The sequence below is a fragment of the Camellia sinensis genome, chromosome 5, assembly GCF_055761805.1.
Source record: "Camellia sinensis isolate YWXY chromosome 5, ASM5576180v1, whole genome shotgun sequence".
In the NCBI taxonomy this organism is placed as follows: Eukaryota; Viridiplantae; Streptophyta; class Magnoliopsida; order Ericales; family Theaceae; genus Camellia; species Camellia sinensis.
This window is the reverse complement of record NC_138965.1, coordinates 169,529,054-169,539,888: the sequence shown is the minus strand read 5'-3', so window position 1 is coordinate 169,539,888 and position 10,835 is coordinate 169,529,054.

Below are 10,835 nucleotides of genomic sequence, written 5' to 3'. Positions count from 1 at the left end.
GCCGGATTTGGACTTTTTGGTGATTTATCGGTCTTGCATCACACTTTGCAAGATTAGATTCAGAACCATGACATTGAGTCCAAACTGTAGTAGCTAGAGAACAAAACGAGATTTCCTTGGGAGTTCTCGCGGGCGCGTCTACACCCACATGCAATTAAATCAGGATTCGATCTCAATAACTCATTAGACACATTAAATTATGGATTAATGTTAATCATGGTTCGGGGTTGTTACACATAACTTTGGTTGCTCGAGCGGTCTGCAAAACTCTACAAAAAGTACTGGTTGCATGATTTTTCCGCTTGACAGACGCTCGACGGTCGCTCGAGTGCAAGACTGAATAAACAAGGTCCTCGCTCGAGTGCAACTTTGGTCGCTCGAGCAGTCTGCAAAACTTAGTAAAACTTCTGGGAGCATGAATTTTCCACTCGAGCCAACTTTTGTTTGCTCGAGCGGAAATGCAAATCCAAGAATGGTCGCTTGAGCACAGAATCTGTCACTCGAGCGATGATGTAGAATTTTGGAAATTCCAGATTGCAGTACAAGATGCAAAACTCAATTTCAAAGCTTTAAAACACATCATTTGGGCTCAAAACTTGAGAAAACATGCCTAATAAAACATCAAGAATTAAGGATCATTTGGCAAAATCAAGGCCCAAAAGTAAATCAATTGTCCAAAATTCAACTTGAAACTTTGAAAGCATAACATGCATGTAATGATTTGAATTCAAAGTCTCCAAATCATGATCAAATAAGGTAAAATGATGGAAAACATGTTGAATTCCCAGAACTAAGGTACAATTGCTACATGCATGTGAGAATTCTTGACAATTAAGCTCAAAATGTAAGAAAACATGCATATATGCATGGCATGACCGAATTTCCTTCATTTCTAGCTCAATTCTCATGTTTAAACACTTAAATCTCTAGAATTCTTACACTAATGTCTTAAATACAAACTTTAGGAATATAATTCTTACCTAGAGTGCTCAATTCTTTGAATTCTAGGAATATCTTGCACAACTCTTCCAATTGACTAGCAATCCCTCTCTTTTTTCCTTCCTTAAGTTTCAATCTCTTCCTCTCCCTCTCTTTCCACTTTTTTTATGACAAAAAGATGATGAAGTGTGTATATAGTGGTGATATGAGGCAACATTACGCTTATATAGTGTAATAACCCCGACTTGTGATTAGCTGGCGAACCATGATTAATTATGTCTAATAAGTAATTAAAGTGAAATTTTGCAATCATTACGTGTGCTATGTGTTAAATGAATTTCTATCTGTTTTGTGTAGAAATATATGTCTCTGATTTTATTCTATTTTGTAAATTGAAGGTCATAACGGCATCCGATCAAGAAATTGACTTAATATATGTGTTATTTGGAATTTTTAGGAATTTATAGCAGGCTCAATTGAAATTCAATTCAAAACAAATAAATTAGAATAAGTAGTGTCCACTTGATTAACTTTAACTAATCACCATTAACTAAGCCTATATAAGGCTAGTATGTGCTTCAACTCCTCTTTTTACACCTCTTTGAGCCTCTCAAGCAAACAAAACGTGAGGGAGAGTGAGAGCTTAAGGAGAGAGAGTGAATTCAAGAAGAAGAAAGTGAGGAATTGCTAGAAAACTCAAGGAAATTGGCTTGACATCCTTGTGGATTCACTATCTAGAGCTTCATTGAGAAGTTGAGGTAAGGATTCAACACATAAATTGTATAATTAAGATATCTAGGACATGAATTCTTGAGGATTGAGTAGAGTTATGCAAGATTTGAGCTAGCAATGTAGAGAAGATGAACATTTCATACATACATGTGCATTTCATGGATTGTAAGTGTTGACTTCAACCGATTTTTACATACTAGGACCTATTTTTGTTCAATTATAAGAGCTCTTGTGATTTTTCACTTTAACACTCCATTTGTATAAGGTTTGAAAGGTTTGAGTTCTTGGCAACACATGCATGTTAGGGTGTAATTTTGGCCCGCCCCATGTCGGGCTTTGTGGGCTCCGGCCGGGCCGGCCCACAGGCCAAAAAACTAGGCCCAGACCCAAGCCCAGCCCAGGGATATTCGAGCTTTGGGCGGGCCTAAACAAATTAAATTTTTTTTTTTCCTGCCAAAGTTTTATTATTTTCCATTAAAAATAACACTAGGTATCAGGTGGGCTGGGCAGGGTGGGCTGGGCCTCGGGCAGGGCTTTTAGGCGGGCCTTGAGCGGGCCAAGTGGGCCGGGTCCATGGGCCAGGCCGGGCTTCAAAATAATGGCCCAAGACTTGGGTTAGGCTTGGGCTTGGGCCTTAACGGGCCGGGCCCACCTTGGGCCGTGGGCGGGCTTCGGGCCACCCGCGGGACACGGGCCAAAATTACACCCCTACATGCATGGCATGTATACATATTGATCAAGTTTGGTTTTGGAGAAATTCACTCACTTTTGGGCTTTGATTTTGTGTATTGAACCTTAATGCATGATGTTTTTTGAGTTTACAAGTGTTTTCTCAAGTTTGGGGAAAAGGTTGCATTTTAAAGCTTCGAAATCAAGTTTTGCACTTGGCAGAGCAATTTGAAAATTCCAAATTTTGCCTCTTCGCTCGAGCGACAGAACCTGCGCTCGAGCGACCACTCTGTGATCTTCCACTTCCGCTCAAGCAACCAAAATTTAGCTCAAGCGTGAAATGCAAGCTCCCAGAAGTTTGCGTGTTTTGCAGACTGCTTGAGCGACAAAAGCTGCGCTCGAGTGAGGACACGAGTCTCACGCTCAAGCGAGCGTCGAGCGAGCATCGAGTGAAAAAATCAAGTAACCAGTACTTTTGTGAAATTTACAGACCGCTCGAGCAACAGAAGTTGCACTCGAGCGACCACTCACATTTTGCACGCCTGCTCGAGCGAAGGAAGTTGCGTTCGAGCGGAACCCCTGTTTCCAGCATTTTTGACCAAGTGTTTTCAAATGCATTTTTGTATCCTCATTTCATCCTAGGCATTCTTAGGCCAAGATTAAGACATAATAATGAGGATAAGAATTAGAAACAGACCAAGATAAAAAAGGATTAAGTTAATGTTTTTGGGTGTGTAATTCAGTACGTGTTTGTTCTGTAACTATGTAGGTTACACGCCACAAGACGTCTGATTTGCCCATTCTGTCTGTTTGCCTTGGAGCCATATGTTAATTGTGAGTAATAACTCTGTAAAGTTATGTTTGAATTTAATTATTTTTTAATGATATGAAATGATTATTCTTTTAAAATGCTATGCTTTGTATGAATGAATGATTGTCCATATTTTGAAAAGTATTCATAGAAACAATTCCATGGCTCAAGGGTGTTATCTGTTCCTGGTCCGAAGGTTCCTTTGTGGAATTGACAAGTTATTTGTACCCAACCAGAGGTTCCTTTATGGAATTGGCAAGTTATCCGTACCCGGCTAGAGGTTCCTATATAGAACTGACAAGTATGACCCTTGATGCTTTGTATGTGATCTGTTAGCGCTAACAGATGTGAGATTAAGCATGTATTCTGATTTTTGTTATTGACTTGAAAAAGAATGTGAATGTAAATCTGTTTCTGATATAAATTATGATTTTATGACTATGTTATGGACATCATCATTCATGAAAATCCTTTACTCCGTTATTATTCATTGAGCTCTTGCTCACTATTTAATTATTATGTATTGTGGGAGTCGAATTTCGAGGACTGCAGAGGGGGCCGTGTACATACTTGGAAGCGTATTGAATGAACATCCCTAGTTGGCCCCACCTTGCATCTTTCGGAAGACAAACGCCTTAATCGACCCTTGAGCCAGTTAAGCGCGGAGCTGAGCTAGAATTGATTTATAACGGAAAAAGCCGAGCGAGCATTGATAGGGTGGATTAAAAGTGGGCCAGATCATGAGGCCCAGGGGACAAGTATAAATACAAGAAGAACAGCCACAAAAGAGGTATGTGAGAACTAGTACGCTTAACTTAAGATACAAGCAATCGAGAGAGTATTTACTGACTTATTCGTCGGAGCGCTAATTCTGCCACCCCCGACTGGAGTGTTCATTCTTTTTCAGGTCACTAACTGAGGATCTCGAGTGCCCCGTTGGATCAAAAGAGTATTTCCAGAACCACTCCCCAACAATTGGCGCCGTTTGTGGGAATACTCAAGTACATCCATGGCGACGGAAGATCCTCTGATAGTCGCTGATGACCCTCTGTGTAGACACCCCATTTTTGACCGTCCTTAAGACTTGGACGTCACCGTTTGAACACTCGGTGATCATCCATGTTTGTGTTCGTTTGGAGTTCCCGGAGGCCTTGGCTCGCGTGCCTTGCCTCAGGATCTCCGAACTCGACCGTTTAGTGTCTGGTTTTGCACCAAACACTTGTGTTTTGCCTTGGAAGGGCAGGGTAGGGCTTGTGGACCATCCTTACTCATCACCGGCAGTGGCTAGAGGCCACCGGCTGGTTTTTGCTGCCACCGGCAATGTATATTGCCGGCCGGCACTATTTGTTGCCGGTCAGCACTTTTTAGTGCCGGCCGGCACTCTTTTTGGCCAAAGTGGCATTTTTGGCCGGCCGATTGCTGTTCATCTGCTTTTGCAGATATTTTTAGATAGCTGTCTTGCTTTTGCATCCCTCCATACACGTGTATGGAGGGATCTCCCTCTTGTAAAGCTTGTCTTGTAAGCTTTACAAGACATATAGAGAGAGGCTCTCTCTAGAGGCAAAAAAGAGAGGACTTAGGTTAGAGAGTTGAGATATTTTGAGAGCAAAAACAGCCATTGTTGAGCTCTGGTTCTAGGGTTTGAGTGACATACATTTTCTATCTCTCTTTCCCTCTCATTTGTGCACTAGGTGTTTTGTGTCTTACTATTGCACACAAACACCTAGTGTTTCACCTTCCTTTGGCTCTTGAGGTTCTAAAGGACTGGTTTTGAAGTTTTGGTGTGGGATCCAAGCTAAAGGAGGCCATTGGAGCACCATTTGTGAAGGGATCATCAAGGGTAAGAAACTTACACCTTTATTCCCCCTTTTTGCATTGATTTTCTACCTATCTTAGAGCTGTTTTTGTGCTTATTGTATAACATAAAAAAGTTCTGTTTTTAGGCCCTCTTTATTGTTTATTAAGAGTGTTTTGTTGTTTGAGGGTGGTTGACCCCCCTTAGGCCTTGAAAGGCCTCATTTTGAGCCATTTTGTGCTAGCTCCGGGATTTTGGTGTTGGGGTCTCTTCACCACTGAAATCTTGAGGGATTTCAGTGGTGAAGATGATGCCTTGAAGTCCCAAGAATGAGAGGGCCACCCCCTCTCCTTGTTGTCCTTGAAAAGGGCATGTTTTGGCCTCTTGAGAGAGCATTATGCTTGAGTGTGTGTTGAGCATGTTTAGGTTGTTTTTCATGCTTATATATCCATAATATAACATGATTTTAAGTTGGTTTTGGTATTCCATGCATGCTTAGCATAGTTGCCATGTAATGCCTTGTTTATGCCTTAATGTGCCTTAGGTTGTTAGCCTTTGTAGGAGCATGTTTTAGGCTTAGTCTTGTGAAGATTATGTGCTTATTTTGCCATGTTCTAGGTCTGTCCTAGGTTGCTTGGGTCGAATTTGGCATGCATCATATAGCTCCTTTGTATTTGGGCTTGTTGGCCTTGAGCATATGCATGTATAGCATGGCACCTTTGCATTGTTTTGGTGATTTGGGGCCACCCTACATGCTATTTCAGTCCCATTTTCATGCTTGCTTGATTGCCTTGCATGCCTCTTTGATGCTTTGAAAGCTTGTGTAGCAATGCTCCATGTCTTGGTGTTTATGCATGCCTTTGTTTTTGGGTCATTTAGATGCCATCTAAGTGGTCCTTAGGCCTTGTATTGATGCCCCAAGACTCTGTTTTTGGTTGATAAGCTCATGCCATGTTTGGTCTTACTAAGTGTAGTTCAATGCCCAATTGGTTTGCTTTCAACACTTGGGCTATTTGTTGCATATTTGGCTTGATATATTGCTTGGTTTGGCACCATATTTTAGCATGATTTCAATGCTTATGTTGCATGTTAATTAGCCCATGATTCTCCCTTTCAAATGTATTTGAGGGTTGTTCAATTTGTGCTTAAGTGTTGGCCTTCAATTAGGTGCATGTGTGCATGTATATTTGGTCCTTCATTATAGCATTTTGGCTACTGTTTTAGGCCTATTTAGAGTTGCCTAATTCATGTTTAAGTCCATCTTTGCACCCATTTGCATTGCCATATGTATGCTTGTACGCTTGCATAGGTTAGTTGCCATGCCATGTTGCATCCTTAGCTTGTATGCTTAGGTTGCATTGCATCTTGCATGCATGCCTTGTTCCTTGACTTGATGATAGGAATTGGGCCTTGTTTGGTTTGATTTGGTTTGCATGCATTTGAAATCAAAGTTGCATACTTGATTCTTTGGGCCATCATGCATGAAAATGCGTGATTGGTGGTCCAAGAATCGAGGCACATGCCCCTTTGAGTCATTACAATGATAAGGGACATGGTTGGTGCATATATGCCTTGAATTGTGCTGTCATGCTTTGCCTTGCCCTCTGTTGCTGTCATTTGCAGATTCTGCAGGAACATTCTGCCGACCGGTAGTGTAAGGTGCCGGCCAGCAACAATTTATCTGCCGACAGCTTCATTTTGTGCCGATGGCCACACACCACTGCCGGTGGTAATTCCACTCAGCCGGTGGTACTCCCCAGTGTCCAGGGATGCAGTCCTGAGGTTTTGACAGCCTCCAGAGGAGTGAAGGAAGGAAAACAGAGGCAGCCTATGCATGGCGGCGCATTTCCCGAGGCGGTTTACTGTTTTTCTTTAGCTTAATTTAATTTGTTAATTAAATTAATTAATTTGTAATTATTAATTAGCTTGCGTAGTTAATTAATCTGTAATATTTATTTGGTCCCTCCGAGCGAGGGCGAATCTGTAATAAGTGTGCGTGAGTGTGTGTATGTCTTCCAACCTCACGTCTTTCTTCCCTTTTATTTACCTGCTTATGATGGTAGATTAGGGCACGTTTAATTTAGCATACCTTATGCTATGCATGCGTGCATTCATGCATTTGTGCTACATGTATTAGGCTCGGTACATCACGCTAACTGCATTTGTGCTTCAAATTCTAAACTGAATATGTGATAGTTGTGCATTCTCACATGCCATGTTTAGGATAGCCGAGCCTATTCTAGCAACTTTGTATGCGATGCATTAGGCACTTAACATGGACTTGGATCATGCATGTTTGCTAACGAGTTCTTTGTTTTGGCACGGAGTACGATGTAAGTATTTCCGCTTTAGCATATCGCATGAGTGTGAATGTTGCCATGACAGCATGCTTAACATGTGGCTAAATTCTTATGTGTTATAAACTGCTTGGATGCCTGTGGGTGAAGGTTGGATTGTTTGAGTTGGAAGAACTCATTGAAATCCGTGTTTTAGCCTACTTGCGAGTAGCAAATCCAAAACATTTTCCAAAACAAACGGATATGCAATGCTTACTTCCAAATCAGACAATCTAGTCTATACTTGTTTGCTGCGCGCATAACATAGTAATTCTAGGCTAATAATTGGTTTAAGAACACATAAAGTTTTCAAAAACGGATATCACGGTTAGTAGAGGCCGGTCTTCGGACCGGGCGAAAGGGGGTGCTCATAGCTGACCTTCCCCGATCGTACCCAAGCTCCCGAGCCGAGACAACTCCGGTGATGACGGACATGTGGCCTTCGGCACCAAGTCAGGGTTTCCTAAATTTCCCCATTTTAAAAATATTTAGGTGGCGACTCTGTATCTGGCAAAGCAGTCCATGTTTGGCACTACTTTTTCAAAAATCTGTTTCTCAAAACGATTTGCCAGATTTGGACTCTTTGGTTCAGATTAAGAACCATGACACAAATCGAGAGTCCGAACTGTAGCGTGAGGCCCACGCGCGGGCGCTGTTACACTCTGCCACAAGACAAAATCACTCCAAGCAACATGCTTGAGCCAGAGAATATTTCCGCAAGAAGGGTTTTGAACTTTGATTCACCCTCAACATCAGCACAAGAGACCATGCAAGCGATTATGGAGCAAGTGAAGCAAAATGAATAGCGGTTGGAAAACATGATGGCCGAGAACGAGCGCCTTCGACAAGATTTGGCCTTGGAAGTGGCAAAATCCCAACAAGCTGCGCACAAAGACTCGGGACGACCTCTGAGAAGGGATGGTCGACGATCTCGAATTCAGAGACATGATAGTGGCAGTGGCTCTGACTCATCATCCCCAGAATCTACAAAGAAGGGACGAGTCAACATCTCCAATTCTTCTGAGGGAAGTTCGTGTGCATGGAAGAAGCGAAGAAGAAATGATTCAGATGAAGAGGATCAGCATGACCCCTTTGTACGACGGATTGCAAGGGTAGTGCTACCAAAAAAGTTCAAAGCACCGTCATTTACCTTGTATGATAGTAAATTAGACCCCACCGATCACATTCGCCATTACAAGCAAGCCATGACGCTCCATGCAGACGACGAGGCCCTCATGTGTCAAATATTTCTGAATAGTTTGGGACCACTGGCTGTCAGGTGGTATTATAAACTAGAGCCGGCTTCAATCAAGAGCTTCCACCAACTCCAAAAATCCTTCAGGGCAAGGTTCATCACCAATGAGATCCAGCCGAAGCAAGCTGATTCTCTATGAGCAATGCAAATTCAACCGGGGGAAACCCTTCGTGCGTATTCGGCGCGGTATTGGGAATGTTTAGTAGATGATGCCTGCAATGACTCCATGGCCATTACCGCCTTTAAGATGGGGTTACATCCAGACAGTGCCCTCCGCAGCTCTTTGACCAGACGGCCCCCAAAAATGGTCTGGTCGTTGATGAAAAAAGTTGAGGAATACTGCAAAGTAGAAGATGATGCCCTTTGGGTCAAAGATGGGCATAAAGCCACTAAGTCGGCCCCACCTGAAGTCGTGTAGCTGATAAACGCTGTACCACCACGGAGCCCTAAATCACGGAATCGGGCTAAGCGAGACAGAAGACGGGATTCATGTCGATTAAACGACCAATGTCTACACCGAGCTAATGAGCAGCTTCAAGTGGATAGCAGGCGTGCAAGGCGCGCCGACAATAAATACACGGAGTTATCGGAGCCAATCAGTGTGGTTATGGCTAAGGTTCAACACCTTCCGTTCTTCAAATGGCCATAAAAAATGGTGGGACCTCCCGACACGGTCATGATACCAACAGTTGCTATGCTTTGAAAGACCACCTTGAGGAGTTGGTACAAGATGGTCGGCTCTAGCAACACGTCTGGAAGAACAACTCAACCAACATAGTTGCCCTACGGCAGGATTCACCTCCGCTTGGCGTCATCCATATGATATACAGCTTGCCAACCGCCCCAACCGTGCATGCAATTCAGTTGCATCTAGGCCCCAAAAAATAAATCACACTAGCCAAACGGCCCCATGAAGCTCCAAATATTACCTTCGACGATTCTGATTTGATCGGCGTAACGCTCCCCCACATTGATCCATTGGTCATCGAACTACGCGTAAATTGATTCACCGTTGAACGCGTTCTCATAGACCAGGGGAGTACTTCGGAGGTTATGTATTACAAGACTTTCATCAAACTCGGGTTCGCCAAGTCAGACCTGTCTCCGGTTCCTTATCCATTATTCGGCTTCAACGCTAATCCAGAATACCCGTTGGGCAAAATCACACTACCAGTTCGAGTGGGCTCCCAACTAGGGGATGTGGAATTCTTGGTCGGCAAGCTGCCTTCACCGTATAATCTCATCATGGGGCGAACTTGGTTGCATACCATGCAGGCCGTGCCAAGCACGTATCATCAACTGCTCCGCTTCCCGACAGAATGCGGCATTGAGCAAATCCGTGGCTCCTACAAATCGGCACAAGCATGTTATCTCCTTGCTGCAAAGACACCAAAAGAGTTAGAAGTGAATTCTATTGAGGTGCTGGATCGAGAGAGCCTCGACGATGTTGGGCGGTTCCCAAGTGAAAAGGCCACGGAAGCCTTGGATCGAGTTGAAATTGATGAAAATCCAGACAAGTTCTTCATGGTCGGCGCCTCCTTGAATGAAGCCGACAGGTAGTAGCTAATTTCCTTCTTGCTCAACAACCTTGACATATTTGCGTGGACACCATATGAGATGTCAGGTGTGGATCCGTCTGTTTCACAGCACCGTTTAAACGTTGACCCTAAATGCAAGCCGATTATTCAGAAAAGTCAGCGGTCAGCCGCAGAACACATTGCTGCCATTTAGTTAAGGAAGTTGACCGGTTGCTCGATGCCAGGGCAATTCGGGAAGTCACCTACCCTACATGGCTGTCGAACAATGTGGCTGTCAAGAAGAAAAATGGGACTTGGCATGTTTGTGTGGATTTCACAGACTTAAATAAAGCTTGCCCCAAGGATTGTTTTCCTCTCCCTAGAATAGACCAACTTGTAGATGCCACGGTGCGTCATCAATGTATGAGCTTCCTCGATGCCTACAGAGGCTACCATCAAATCACCATGCATCCGGAGGACCAAGACAAAACTGTATTCCTCACCCTAAGAGGAACCTATTGCTATAAGGTTATGCCTTTTGGGTTGAAGAATGTAGGGGCAACTTACCAAAGACTAGTCACCGCTACGTTCAAGGAGCAACTCGACCGTACTATGGAACTGTACATTGACGATATGGTGGTTAAGTTCAAACAAGAGCAAACTTATCTAGCCGATTTGGAGGAGACATTCAGCATTTTACGAAAGTACAAAATGAAGCTAAATGCTTCCAAGTGTGCATTTGGGATCGGATCCGAAAAATTCCTTGGCTATATTGTCAACC